At 38.3% G+C, this 14,977-nt stretch overlaps 1 protein-coding gene and 1 non-coding gene across 2 annotated transcripts in view; one reads left to right on the top strand and one right to left on the bottom strand.

The window, feature by feature from the left end:
- The window catches only part of LOC135201991 (hepatic lectin-like), a 120,696-nt gene that overhangs the window by 14,322 nt on the left and 91,397 nt on the right, over nt 1-14,977 (bottom strand). The gene's annotated exons all lie outside the window — the stretch shown is intronic.
- Nucleotides 2,408-2,479, top strand: Trnat-ugu (transfer RNA threonine (anticodon UGU)). Its single transcript has one exon. It is a non-coding gene; the product is annotated as a tRNA-Thr (tRNA).

Raw genomic sequence — 14,977 nt, 5'->3', positions numbered from 1 at the left:
CAAGTCTATTATCGAGAAAAAATTCCCCTTCGGTTAAGCATATATGAAAATATATTAATTCCGAGGTAGAGCGAATTAGATATTAAAGGACATTGTAGCTTGATATATGTATATGAATCACGGAAATGTGATATGACTTATAAATTGGCTACGTGCTGTCAAAAGCACTACAACGCTACCGGGGTCGAGGTGGGTTGATGTTGTCTCCAAACCAACGAATTACCTGAGCGCGAAAGGTATTTGAGGGTGAGAGGTGACATGAACTATTAGCCTCTTGCGGTGGTGTAGTAGGCAAAAGCTTCACTGATGTTCCTGGATTTGAAAGGCTCCATGGGTTCGCGCCTGGGTCCAGGCAAGTCTATTATCAAGAAAAAATTCCCCTTCGGTTAAGCATATATGAAAATATATTAATTCCGAGGTAGAGCGAATTAGATATTAAAGGACATTGTAGCTCCATATATGTATATGAATCATGGTAATGTGATATGACTTATAGATTGGCTACGTGCTGTCAAGAGCACTACAATGCTACCGGGGTCGAGGTGGGTTGACTCCAAACTAATGAATTACCTGAGCACGAAAGGTATTTGAGGGTGAGAGGCGACGATGCTTTATTATCCTAGCCTGGAGTTGTGTTTATTTTCATGTACGGATAGCATTTACATTTCATAATATGAGGGTTACTTGTTTATTAAACAGCAGATCACTTCTATCTCATTTGACATAATGTGGTTGAAAGGTTGCGTGAATTGTCACATTATAATTTTCATAATGCAATCCTGGTAATTTTTTAACAAAAAATAAACACTTTTATTTACGTGTATGGATGGGTTATTTTCCCCAAAACTAAAGGTTTGTTAAGGAAAACAACTGCTTCATTTACTTTGTCATACTTGAAACCCCTGAAAAGGTGTTACATGACCAGGTTGGTAAGCTTATGACAAACTACGTCGATCGTAGGCTACCGTGTTCGGTACCGTTTCCATACTGTGTCCGGGTCACTTGTTCTACTCAACTGTATCACAAATGGATTCCATATCTTCAAAAACCTCTAAAGACATTAAAAAAATCATCAAAATCGATTAATTATTAGTCGATTTGAAAATATTGTGAGTAAACCGGGATCCGGGGGTCGAAAAATTTGGCCCCCTCCACTTTCCCACAGTATGCACCGAAATGAACCAGAATATGCAATAAAATCAATTTTGACAGCGAAATCCTACGGGAGTGCAAGTCATACCACACTATAACTGCGAGTTAGATGCCTCAGGAAAGAATGAATCCCGGGCTAGTGACGGCTCACTCTACACTTTGGTGATGCATTATCTTTATTACGTAGATTTGGACATTACAAAGCTATTCAAATTCAATTATTAAGATTTGACTCAAGTTTCATGAGATGGTAGCAAATTCAGACAACCCCCAAGAGTTTTCTCTAACTTTGGCGTTTTAGCCTTGAGTAATTCCTCTGTTTCCCAAATCTTATACATTGGATAATTTGTTAACCATTTAATAGTCAAAGGTAATACTTCATCAAATAAATTCCTCTACATCTCCTCTGATTAGTTTGCTCGACCACAGTTACATAGTTATCTAACCAAATCACGCTAACCCGTAGCTGTTTCACCTGCCCCTTGACAGTCTTCTTGCTAAATAACCTGACGTTGTGGAAGGTTTCTCGTTAAAAGGGGATCCTACCTTTTTCGCGACACTACCACTCAAAAATAATTTCCTAGAAACGCTGTTCATTTGCAAATGGCGTGAAGGCATTTCAGCAATATCCATGATGAGAATGATAGTTGAAATTTTGGAGGTACCAACGTCCGCGGGCATAAGAAACACTATCAACAGTCGGTATTTCTACAAAAGCAGTCCGCGCGGACTGCAAGGAACGTAACCGCGGATACGACATCCGCTAGGGATTGGGGACCGTCCAATGTATTTCGCCGTGTTTAGGACTAGTCCCTGGGGGGTTAATTACAGTCGTCCGAATAAATATTACTTAAAATTCTTGTTCAGTAGGTAAAACTGCATAGAAAACCCGCAACTGCCATAGTCTAGGTCGCCGCAGATAAGTACCCTAGATCTACCCAACAGTCTTTAACAGCAAAGCAAATGTTCAACGCATACATAGTCTGTGTTGCAATTTTCTTACGGCAAAGAAAACTCTGGGTGGATACGATGCCAACACCCCTGGCCCCCATCCCTCCCTGTCCTTCTCTCTATCTTTCTTTCGGCCAAGTTAATGCAGTTTCAACTGTTTACATCACGTAGACGTTTTACATAAATTTATTGGAATATTTCGTTATTTTGTTATAATACTATAAAATATGAACGCAAAAAAAAAAAAAAAAAAAAAAAAAAAACACACTCACGATCTCTTGTAACGACTTCTATACCCTGTGTAGCCTCCTTAGCTCAGGGGCAGAGCACTGGTCTTGTAAACCAGGGGTCGAGAGTTCGATTCTCTCAGGGGGCAGTCTTAGAACAACTTTTGTCACTCGTGAAGTTGTAATCATTTTTGACGAATCTTACAGGAAAAAATAAATAATCTGCTCCATGGATGAGATGAGGCGTATGGGAAGCTTAATGAAAACGGGGAAGGTATTCGGGGGAAACTAGGGTAATGTTAGAAATGTACAACAATAGTATTCATCGTTGGTTAAAGAATGTGCAATCAATTAGAAACACAAAAAGATATGGCACAGAGTGGCTTTAAGTGTTTTATTCGTCTTTATGAGAAGCCAATTAGGATCTGTGGTTGTCAGATCCCTACTGGAGTGCTGGCAAATATCCAAAGGTTGAATTTCTAGTAACAATCTCAAACGTGTAACCCAATTCAGTCTAACCGTTTATCAATAGAATACAGAATTCGTAGACCAAATAAAAAGAAAGAGAGAAAAATACGATAAAACGGTGATGATCATCAGAAGTTGTGTGGGGAATCCGATGGAAATACGATTTTCATAAATAAAACTGACGTTACAGAAATATTCAAACATGCACAGAGAGACCCTTTAAAGTATTGCGATCTTCAATGTCACTTCCATCTTCATTTCATGCCAACGCTTTTTTTTTTTTTAGATTAATATATTAACATTTATCTAAAGTGCATCGTGATTAAGAATATGACAACGAAACATTTGAAGAGGTTTCTGTCTCTTTTGCTTTGGGAGAGTAAAAAGGTCCACACCAGTCCTCTTTTGGCTGCCCTAAAACAATCAAAAAGCCATCTTACTGGTATAGGCCTACCTCTGAGGGCTCGGAAATGGATGAACAGATACCAATTAATTGTGTCACAACTGCCATCGTCACTGAGGTCGTGACGAATAAAGTTAATGAAGCAAAGACGCAACAAAGATTTGTAAAAGCGAATCTTGACCTCACGGAAGGACTCCAAAAGACACGTACAGATGTACCACATGGAAAGTGAAACCCTTGGAAATTTATAAACAATCTTCAAGAGGACTGGTACATTTTGGTAGAAATATACACTATGATATACCCTAGAATGACAGTACAAACAAACACACAGGATATTGGCAGTCAACTCATTAGCGTCTGTGGTCAGAACTCCGTTTGCAAATCTTGATTATTATCGATGCAGGTGGGGTCACACCTTTGCTCTAAGCCCCGGTAAAATACCTTCCTTGAGATGAATGGATCAAGCTTGGTTATTCCTTGACTTATCATCATATTCATACAAACATTTCTTTTATAAAACTGGAATCGGTAATGTCTCTTTCAAGGAAACGTATTACTGGAATACACTGTCTTTTTATTACCTTTCTAACTGATTGATGAAATAATTCAAAACAGATTTCAAACAGTGTTCGTCTCCATCAAATCTCCACAACTTAAATTGCAGTGGTGAAAAAGGGAAGGTTGGGTGGTGGGTGGTGGTGGGGGGGGGGGGGGGGGGGGGGGGGTTGTCGCAAAGGGGACCTGCAAGCAAGAAGTCACGAAATTCGGCTTCTAAAAGCATTGATTTAGGAGACTCCTTTCAGGCAAGCAATATCCCCGTTCCCTTTAAACTTTAAAGTATCCTTGTAGTTTTTGCTATTAGGTCAACACACACACACACACATATATATATATATATATATATATATATATATATATATATATATATATATATGTGTGTGTGTCCTTCCTTAAATCCACTGACACAGGGACTCGGAGCTAGTACTTTCGTAGTATATTCTACATTTTCAAGTTCACATTGAATATAAAAGATTATTGTTGTTGAAGATTAACCTGGCCTTGTGCCAGCACGGGCTCTTCCTCGTGTAGCAGCCCGTAGACATAAAAGAAGTCGATGGGCCTTTATATACAAAAACAGAAAGAGGGGCGGGTTTACAGTTTATAAATCTGAGCGACCTGTTCTTTAAGCAAAAGAGATAAGGAAAGAGGATGAAGGTATAATCCTGGTAATAATGTAATGTAATTCAGAATAATCAACTCAGTGGCTAGTTGCAGTAAATGGTAAAAGTGATAACCACATTAATGTCAATGGTACTAAAATTCAAAATAGTAGTAGCTTTCGGCAGCGGCTCTGCAGTACTTCTGCTGCGCCTTCCTCAGCGAGAGAGAGAGAGAGAGAGAGAGAGAGAGAGAGAGAGAGAGAGAGAGAGAGAATATGTATGTGTGTGTGTGTGTATGAGTATGCGTGTCTGTGTTTTAGCTGGGTGTTGTTTAGTCCTTTTGTTTGATATAGGCCTATGTTATTTCATTTTACTTTCATACTCAGTTTTGTATCTTAATATTTTTGTTTTTGAGTTTTTATTCATTTTAATGGTTTAATGATTTTTATTATGCTACGCTTAGTTTACATAAACGTAATACTTTTGTAATATAACCTCATATTCTCATGATTTTCTGTCAGTCCGTCCGTTTGTCAGTCTCTCCGCTGCCGACAGCAACTGTTTTGAACTTTAGTATTTTGATATACTATGTTGTTACTTTTTCAGTTTTGTTTGCCGTTTCAAATTTGATTAGGGCAACCATCCATTAGTCATGGCCCCCCAAAAAAAAGAGACAATTAGTAAACTTAAAGAAGTGAAGTTTTCGGCATTGTCTCTTTACGAAAAAGTTGAATATTAGAATATAATGTGTGTGTTTTTGCAGTTAATAGAAAGGAATTAAAAAAAATTAGGTATCAGCACCCAAATGAATGATGGCCACGAGCCGCCACTGATTACATATCATCAGTAACGTCACTAATTTGATCACTATCGCTAATAGTAATTATTGATTATACTAGGCGAATTTCCAAACACACCTTTCCCCTCCAACAGCCAGAGTGGCTAGACTAACACTGCTCGAGAGGGCAGTGCTCCCCTCTCCTCTAAGCGCGGGCTGGCTACCACATTATCACCTTGCTAGCAATATGAGAACTGCTGAGCACCACCAGTTCCACATGTTTCAATTTATTTGCTTTTATTCTTCCTAAAAAAACAAGAGAATGGTAATAATTTTTTAAAGGATTATTGATAATCCATAATTAATTTTTCATATTCATGTATATATGCATAATTTTGTGCATATGTATGAAATCTATAGGGGGGGCTGCGGTTCCACAGTGCCTACAGACGAGCCGCCACTGATCCTGGGTGGAGATTTGAATTCCTTGTTGACGTGTCTTCGATAAAGATGGACTCCAACAGATTCCTTTTTCGGTGACCTTTCACCCTGCAGATTATCGAGGAATTATCCCAATTAATAGCATGGCTGTCTACCACTATTTTTCAGCCCTTCGTCAGTTTAGGAAATACAGCGGCAAGCGGTCAGGACCTAGACCCAGTCTCCTCTTTTTTCTCTCTCTCTATAGTGTTGTGTGATAAACGAATCACGCGTCAAAGTGATATTATATAGATATGGTATGTATATATATATATATATATATATATATATATATATATATATATATATATATATATATATATATATATATATATATATATATATATATATATAATTTTTTATTTATATATTTATACATTTATACATATATACTCCGCAAAGGTCATCAATAATAATCCTCTGGAATCTTTCCCATTCTCTGGTGACTGAGAGGAAACTGGATTGGACTATGGCATTACGCTGAAGTTCCAGCAGCTATTGCTTATCTGAGGTCACTGAAAAGTCCTTGCAGAAGTGGCGTATACTTCGCAGTAAAAGCTGCAGAGAGAGTCTTACAAATACCATTTCCCGTCCAGTCGATAGATAAAAAGTGGAGTCAAATGGAATGCTCTAAGAACTTATCTCCTGAAACAGAGTATTTTGCAGGAGCCCATAAGAGAAGTGAACTATGAAGATCAAGTATAGTTGCAGAAATTGTAGCTTGAATTATGAATATGGAAATGGCCAATGTTATGAAGCACTATTTACATCAAGGACGTACACCTACACATAATAGAAATATTGATACTTTTTATAAATATGTTAGAAAGTTCTCTTTTACTCCTTTCCCAGTCACATTCGAGACTATATATACACATTTAGGAGATTGGTAAATTAGCCTTCTACAGCAATAATGCAAATAAAAAAAATTTTCGAGTGCCTTTGCGCCATCGTACAGAAGACCCCTTCTGTTCGAACACGTGACACGACCAAATTCTTAAAGGAAGAAAATGTAGGAACACATTCTCTTTAAGTTCTCATGTTAGGCCTATGGCGCACACGCACACACAAAGAGAGAGAGATGAAGAGAGAAGAGAGAGGAGAGAGAGAGACGATTCGGAGGAGTGCAGCTGAGGGATCGAGAGAGAGAGAGAGAGAGAGAGAGTTGGGAAGGGGGAGGGGGTTTAACACTAAATTCATAATACTCAGATGCAAGATAATACTGGGAAGCCTCAGACTACGCAATATTATAAAAAATAATCGAAATAACGAAACGGATAAAGGGAAACGTTCACCAGTTCATTTCATGAAGAGGAACTTGTGATGCAGGGTTTGCTGGGCAGTAAATTGTCTCGAGGTGGAGGAGGATGTTTGGACCAGAGGAGGAGGAGGAAGAGGAGGAGGCGGTGGTGGTGGTGGTGTGGAAATTATAGCCCGGCCTCCCCCAAACGGAGCGTGGTGGAGGGATGGTGTTAGGATTATGGAGGGGAATATACGTAGGGTGAGAGAGAATAGGAGTGGAGGACTCTAGAGGATCGATTGTGGGGTGGTGGAGGGCTAAGGGTAGTGGCAGGGGCATCTGGCGGATACAAGTAAGGAGAGCCAAGACTGAGAACTGCGTAGTAGAGCGTTTTTCTGAGGGGTGGTATCCAACGACCAGGACCCAAACGACATCCATGGATAGGTAGTCGTGGCTATTTTGGGTTGCATAATGACAAAAAAAATGTTTTAGCTCAGCAGCATTAACTGACTTCAGTTAAAACAATATCACGATAATTGCAATGACGTCATCTGGCAAACGGAAAAGTCTGTAATGCTGATGCATAACAGGGCCGTTTTTCTAGATTCTCCGAAGACAGCATCTACAGGACCTGCGACTCATTATAACACACTTCCTACATAAACTTAAATACATAAAAATGTACAAAAATGTACAAAAATTTTTTCATAGGTTTTCTCAAAACACCAGTGATTAAGATCATAACAACTGACAAAACATTTTGGGAAAGAAAAAAAAAAGCATTGAAAATGTAATGTACCTATAACATTCTATAAAACAGTTCACCATTGTTTGTTTTGAGGGCTGGGGAGGGGGAGATATTGGCCACTACTAACCCCCACCACCTCTCTCAGGTTTCTCGGAGGGGGTGGGTGTTACGTAATATCCAGGTTCTCAAAGAAATCCGACTTCGCTCTCAAAAAATCTTTGAGAAAGGTTGTGAGTTTCATTTAAAAATAACGTGCCGTCCCTCTCCTAAGTATGGATTATTTCTTTTGTTGTTGTACCAGTAAGTTATATTTCTAATACATTAATTAATTAATAAAGTAAGCAAACAAAAGTGTAAGTACTCGCAACAAACGCCGCTTCACAGCTTCTGCTATAGACGTTTCTTGCATCTGCCCAATGAAAATGTAAACAACTGGTCACGTGACTTAACCCTAGCACCACCATCATCGTCAATATCATCACCCTGCTTACTTACTACTACCTTCGACTCTTGAGCAAGAGTTTTCCAGACAGGGACAAAAGGATGCTACAAACTGCGTACAGAAATTACAAGAATAATATCCTAATTTAAAATGGCATAAAAATACACGCGCAAGACTGTGTGATAAGGAGAAGGGAACGTTTGTTCTTTGTGCGTGCGTGTGCGTGTGTGTACATATGTGAGAAAAGGGGCGGGACGTAAAAGTGGGCGGGGTCCATCTATTGCGTAGTATTTGCATAACGCATCCAACCATGCTGTGGCTGTTTATATTTTGAAAAAATATTTATGTTAGTCACAGTATAAGCTGTAGGTCAACTTGAAAACTCGTTAATTCCTCCAATTTGTATTTCCGTCGTCTTGAACAAATGCGTCACATGACGCTTATGGGCGGGAGTCTGACTCTTCTTCCTCTTCTTCCACACCGGAAAATTGGGCGGGAAAATTTGAAAACGCTCAGGAAATGCGTAGTAACGCGAGGCAGCTCTACAGAAATGTTTTTCGAAATCGACTGCATAACCAAAGCTTAAAATGCTCCATATTGCAATGTTGAGCTGTTGTAAGGAGCATTATTCATCAGAGATGATGATGCTTGCTCGTAAAGTATCGAGATGAACCTCCCTGCTTCGTGATGAACAATATGTGAATTTTAATAAAAACTTCAAACAATAGCAAATTGACACATCACGTTGTCTAATATTGAGAGAGAGAGAGAGAGAGAGAGAGAGAGAGAGAGAGAAAGTATTACTCATTACATATAGATCTGATATTCAATACGTACGTTGTATCTAAAACTATTTCGTTCGATAAAATGAAGGGTGTTGTAACCTGGAAAATATCCACGTGACTATTAGCACCACAGTCAGTCCAGCACGATGATGAAATCAACTAAGAAAATGTTATTGTGCACAGATATGAATGAGGTGCTATTTAAGATAATCCAATATATAGACAGCTTGGTTAGTGAAAACAAACAAATTTAGAATCCAGCACGAGTATACTTCAATGGGAAAAATGTTTCTAGCCACAATTCTGCTTTACAATTCGTTTAAAGTCTGGCACAAGGTTGCTGGCAGAAACTCTCTCACTGGATTTAACCTGCAGGAAAAACTCTGCTCACAGATGTAAGTGGATCCAAAAATAGAGAAAATAATGTGGCAGCAAAAATTCTTAAATATGGAAAACATTGAACTGAGAGTGGCTTATAAAACTCTACTAATGGTAGGGAGTGAAACATTTCCTTCAATGAATGATCACATTGAATGTCTAACAATTCAAGCTGCAATTCATCACTCGCAAAACTTTATTGATTTTTTTATCTTGTTATTTTGCCGCAGGCTTCGGCGGACCGCACAGAACCCCGTAGTAGCGGTAGTAGAGCCGCAGTTTTCCCGCCACATCAGTTTAGGCGGTGTATGATGCCATAACGAGGGTTACAGCACTGGCCAAGATAAGGAACAGTGGTCAAATGATTAAGAACCCGTGTAAAACAACTAACTTTGGGACCTGAGATGACCCAGCAGAAACAAATTCAGAGAAACGCAGTACATGTGCCAGTCATATATTTCTGTGATGATTAAAGTGGGTTTGAATAAAGAGGATGTATTCAGATCATTTATGAAGTGGTATCGAGACAACTTCGATGAAGTTGTAGACGAGTCATCGCCTAGTGAGCTGTTTCGTACGCAGTTGTCTGAAGCCTGCGATTGTTTGTGCTTCCATTACACTTTTAACAAATATGTCACTCAATGATTGTAATGATAAACATAACGGCAATCAAGAGTCAGGTCACACCGGTGACTCGACGACACGACTCGAGACGATTTGATGCGAAGTCGCTTTCGAGGACAAACAAATGGATTCTATTACATCGTGGGATTAGATGATCTCGTTTTATTTGTCTGCGATTGCTACACTATCTCGGGTGAACGAGACTGAGGATGCGAGCATTTTCATCAGTTTCCTCATGAAAAAGAAGAATAATAATGCTTTCCGCTAATGAATTTTTGCTGACTGCGATGCAAACAGCAAATTAGGAAGGGGAAAACTTCGGTCGAATGGTACCATGATACTCAAGTTCTCTGCCATTACAATGTAGACAGTCGTTCATTTTAAATAGATGAATGACGACGGATCGTTTACGCGCGAAGCAACAGTTGTAAGAAACGAGCTCTGAATCCAGACCTCAGAATGACAGCGATCGAAAGCACTGGAGTCGCGAAAATAAGTACCCTGCTAATGTTCAACCGGACGCCCGACGCAACCAAGCGAAAAAATAATTTATTCTTGTGAATCGGGTTGTGGCTTCGCTGCTGCGTATATGCGTTCGGGCATGCGTTCGAAGTAAGCGAATGGACGCAATGAGCATCAATGTGGACTGTGGAAGTTTCGAGGTAAACAAACTATATAGACCTAATTGATTGAAAGTTTCCAGTACCGAAATATAAAACGTTATGGTAACCTCCAACTAGTTGGGTTTACTTTTATTGAAGCAGCATCCATTATGAAACACCATAAAATTACGAACCGCAACGAAAAACTAAAAAAGGATGAAATCTAAGAGTCAACTTCCCAGGCGACATTCGATGCGCAGTTCGATCGGCGCCAACTCTTCCGTCTTCCAGTGAATCATGACTGGAACCACTTGTGGGAATGGAATCTGGTTCTTCGTGAGAATCGATAACAGGAAACGGGAACATGAAATCAAATGGACGCAGTCAGAAAAACGAGTACGCAGCTTTGTAAATGGTTATATAGCAAATAACCAAGTTTGATTTGTCATGATTGACAGAAAAGCCTTTTACAGTGGATGGTGTTCTAACCTAATAACTTCTCTTTTCAATGCAAATGCATTTTATCCAGCTGTCAAGGAAAAGGTCTCTCTCTCTCTCTCTCTCTCTCTCTCTCTCTCTCTCTCTCTCTCTCTCTCTCTCTCTCCGTCGCTATGTCATGCGCTGCTGCTCAAGCTGAAGGCAAATAAATAATGGCTTATTCAATGCATCTCCTTGTAACTTTTTCCTCTGTGGCCTTGACGCCAAGCGTCGGCAGGCAATAAATTCCCCTGGAACTAGACAGAGGCGAGTTTCGTAGCGCTAAGAAATCGCACCACTCACTTATAGAAAAGACACCAGGTACTCGCTGAGCAAGTGTGATGTACACGTGACAAAGAGTAGATATGGAAAAGGTGTGATCTTAAACTATAGATAGATTAGGAAGGGCTGGTGGACCCAATCGACATCGGGGACCGAGTGATAGGGTTCCGGTGGGAAGTGAAGATTCCTGCAGCAGGGGGTGGAAGTAGAAGACGAAAGATGGATCACGATTTGACTGCTATTACTGGGGCAAACACATAAGAAAGGGGAATGAAGGGATGCTCCATCACTTGGTGTATAGAGGGATTTTCACTCAACAAAACCAAGTTTGATGACTTTTGTCCCGATGGCTTAAACTCTTTCTCCTTTCAGAATTGACCCTCTTTCAGAAATTCTAATTTACTATTTCTTTTATTTTGTGAAATCATTTAGTACTGTCAGTTGTATAATGAGGATATCATTTACACCTAAAAGATAATGAAACTAAGCTCTTAGCTTACGTAAGCTCATAAAAGCGGTTAGTTTTAAATTTATCGACATACCACTATCTATTTATTGCTCTAGATATTATTATTATTATTATTATTATTATTATTATTATTATTATTATTATTATTATTATTATTATTATTATTATTATTATTATTATTATTATTATTATATTCCAATCTCACTTAAAGAAAATCGAAACATAAATCGATAGCTCATGACAAATCAGGACCTTGCCAAAAGTCAACATCATTCTTTCAGTTCCAAGTTAATCGGAAGAGCAAATAATACTGCCAATACATTACACATGAAGACTCGACTTTGACTCAGTACTGACAAACACTGAGGTAGTGCCTGCAAACGCACAATTAAGAGAGAACGATTTTTTCTTTCACTCAGGTACTACCTGTCGATAGGTGGGCCCAACCGTATACCAGTCTTGGTCTCAACCCCACCTGTGTATAGGTGGGTCTCAGTCCCACCTGTGTATAGGTTAGTCTCAGTCTAGACCGTGTCTCAGTCCTACACTTGTGAATAGGTTGGTCCCAGTCTCGCCTGTGTATAGGTGGGTCTTAGCCACCCTGGGTATCAAGGTATAGTCAGTCCCAGCCCCACCTGCCGACCAGTGGGCGGCTAATATATCCGAACAGCCAACAACTTTCCCTTGACGACCGTCAAATGTGCTTTTGAGCTTTTCTGTTATATTGGTGCACTGAAGCAACTGCCCGTGGTTTCATATTCATCGCTGTGGTAGAGTTGCGTTTGTTTGTTTCTACTTTTTTTTAATATAATAAAATAATGGTGTTTGGCAAACTTTCTTTTTGTGATTTCCAAAATATGACACCTAGAGTTTTGATGACGAAAGTTTAAGTACAATCAGAGAGAGAGAGAGAGAGAGAGAGAGAGAGAGAGAGAGAGAGAGAGAGAGACTTGTAAACCCAAGAAATAAATGAAGGCAGCTAGTGCGACAGAACACTCCCTGTTCAGCACTGCGACTTCTAAATCCTCATTCTTTGCAAAGATCAGTAGTACACAGTTATTATAATAATTAGATTCAAGTTGAATAAACGGGGCTGCGTGTGTGCGTAAGAGAGAGAGAGAGAGAGAGGTAATACTTTCTTCCTTCCCCTAAGGAAGAGAAATCTATTCTCTAAACTCAAGGTCATTATGCTCAACGAGTGACGTCGACAAGTTCTGCCGCTCTAAAAATAGCCATTTTGTTGATTCAGAAACCTATGAGACGAAAACTCCTTTGGTATATAAAAAAAAAAAAAAGTGTAAGTAAAAAGAGTAGGCCTACCATTAACTCCTGGAGCAGCGATGTATAGGCCTTTTGTAAAATAACAGGTGGACCGTATAAAAAAACACTCAAAACAAGAAGAAGAAGAAGAGGAAACGGATGCAGTACTAAAGCATAAAAAATGTGCAATAGGAATTTGTCAAGACTGAAATTTTATAGGACTAGTAGTTGTGATAATTGTGATTTGGTATTGAAATGGTTCCATTGCTCGCGATATTAACTGCCGATTCCTTCAATTTTGATCAGTTACTGCCTTTGCAACAGCGCTTCGTCGTTTTCACCCCTAAAAACGACCACGCACAGTCTGCTGACCCTGTTCTGTAATGCTAAGTTCCAGTCCCTTCTAAAGGTAATCTTCGTGCGCTCATTGATCATCATATGTCATGATATTATTATTATTATGAAAAGAAGAAAATGAGGAAAGGAGAAGGAACATACGACATGGAAATGAATACAAATAAGGATAACAATCAACATTAGATGAAAACGTGTATAATAAATAAATACACGCAAAATATGCTTAGTTCTTTCATTAATTAAGATAAGCAAATTTTGATCGTAGGTCAATAGCACCCATGGAACTCAACCCAAGTTTAGAGGTCCATGGGACACGGGGTGTGGCACAAAGCTGTGTGGCAACTAAGTGTGGCATTTGAGAAAACAGACTGCTCTCAGAGAAAACACTTGTGTCAGGTAATAAAAGATATAATTGAATGTATATTCGCGACCATTCAAACAATGGTTCTGCATGAATGAGGCATTATACACACACACACACACACACACACACACACACACACACATATATATATATATATATATATATATATATATATATATATTATATATATATATATATATGTGTGTGTGTGTGTGTGTGTGTATAATGCCACATTCATGCCGAACCATCGTTTGAATGGTCGCGAATATACATTCAATTATATCTTTTATTACCTGATACAAGTGTTTTCGCAGAGGGTAGTCTGTTTTCTCAGATGCCACACTTAGTTATTATATAATTAATATAATATTTGAGTTTAGTGAGTATATCTATATATATATATTTATATATATATATATATATATATATATATATTATATATATATAATATAAATAATATAAATTATATATAATATATATATAATATTATATATATTATGTATATATAATATATATATATATATTATATATAATAATATATTATATATTATATATAATTATATATATAATATATATTATCGTATCAGCCCACAAATTTATAATTATCTCTATCATCATCATCATCATCGTGATTACTTTACATTCAACGATATCCAAAGCAACTAGAGGTAATGCATAAGAAAGCGGCTTTTTATAACCTAATCTACCTAGACCAGACAGCTGCGTAATGCAAGACGACTTCAAGGGGAAAGAGCCTCTTTCCAAGAGGCCCTTCTCTGTTCCCTCCTTCTCTGGGATGGCCTTTCCGTTGCCTTCAAAGTTCCAGACCAAGGACACGACTTTTCCCCACTTCCTGCACGAACAAGAACAAGCACAAGCAAGAACACCGTGCTGTGATGTATCGAGAGAACAACGGGATTCGCAACACAACAATAGGTTTGTCTTTGCTCCCATGAAAGCCAAATTAACATTGCTAACTTAACTTAATAAAATATATTGTAATACTTGTATGTATATATAAAAATATAAATATATATATATATATATATATATATATATATATAATATTATATATATATATATATATATATATACAAATATATATATATATATATATATATATATATATATATATATATGTGTGTGTGTGTGTGTGTGTATAACTGAATCACGAAAGTTTGGAACGTGATAAATGCATAAATAAAGGTATAACCCACGAAGGAAAGTGAAACATCAGAGGAGCTGCAAGATCTTTCGACTCAACGTCCTTTACTTAGCAGATACTAAGTAAAATCTGCTAAGTAAAGGACGTTGAGTCGAAAGATCT

This window comes from Macrobrachium nipponense, chromosome 23 (assembly GCF_015104395.2).
Source record: "Macrobrachium nipponense isolate FS-2020 chromosome 23, ASM1510439v2, whole genome shotgun sequence".
Classification (NCBI taxonomy): Eukaryota; Metazoa; Arthropoda; class Malacostraca; order Decapoda; family Palaemonidae; genus Macrobrachium; species Macrobrachium nipponense.
Note: the sequence above shows the minus strand (reverse complement) of the source record. Positions and strands in the feature narration are given on the sequence as shown.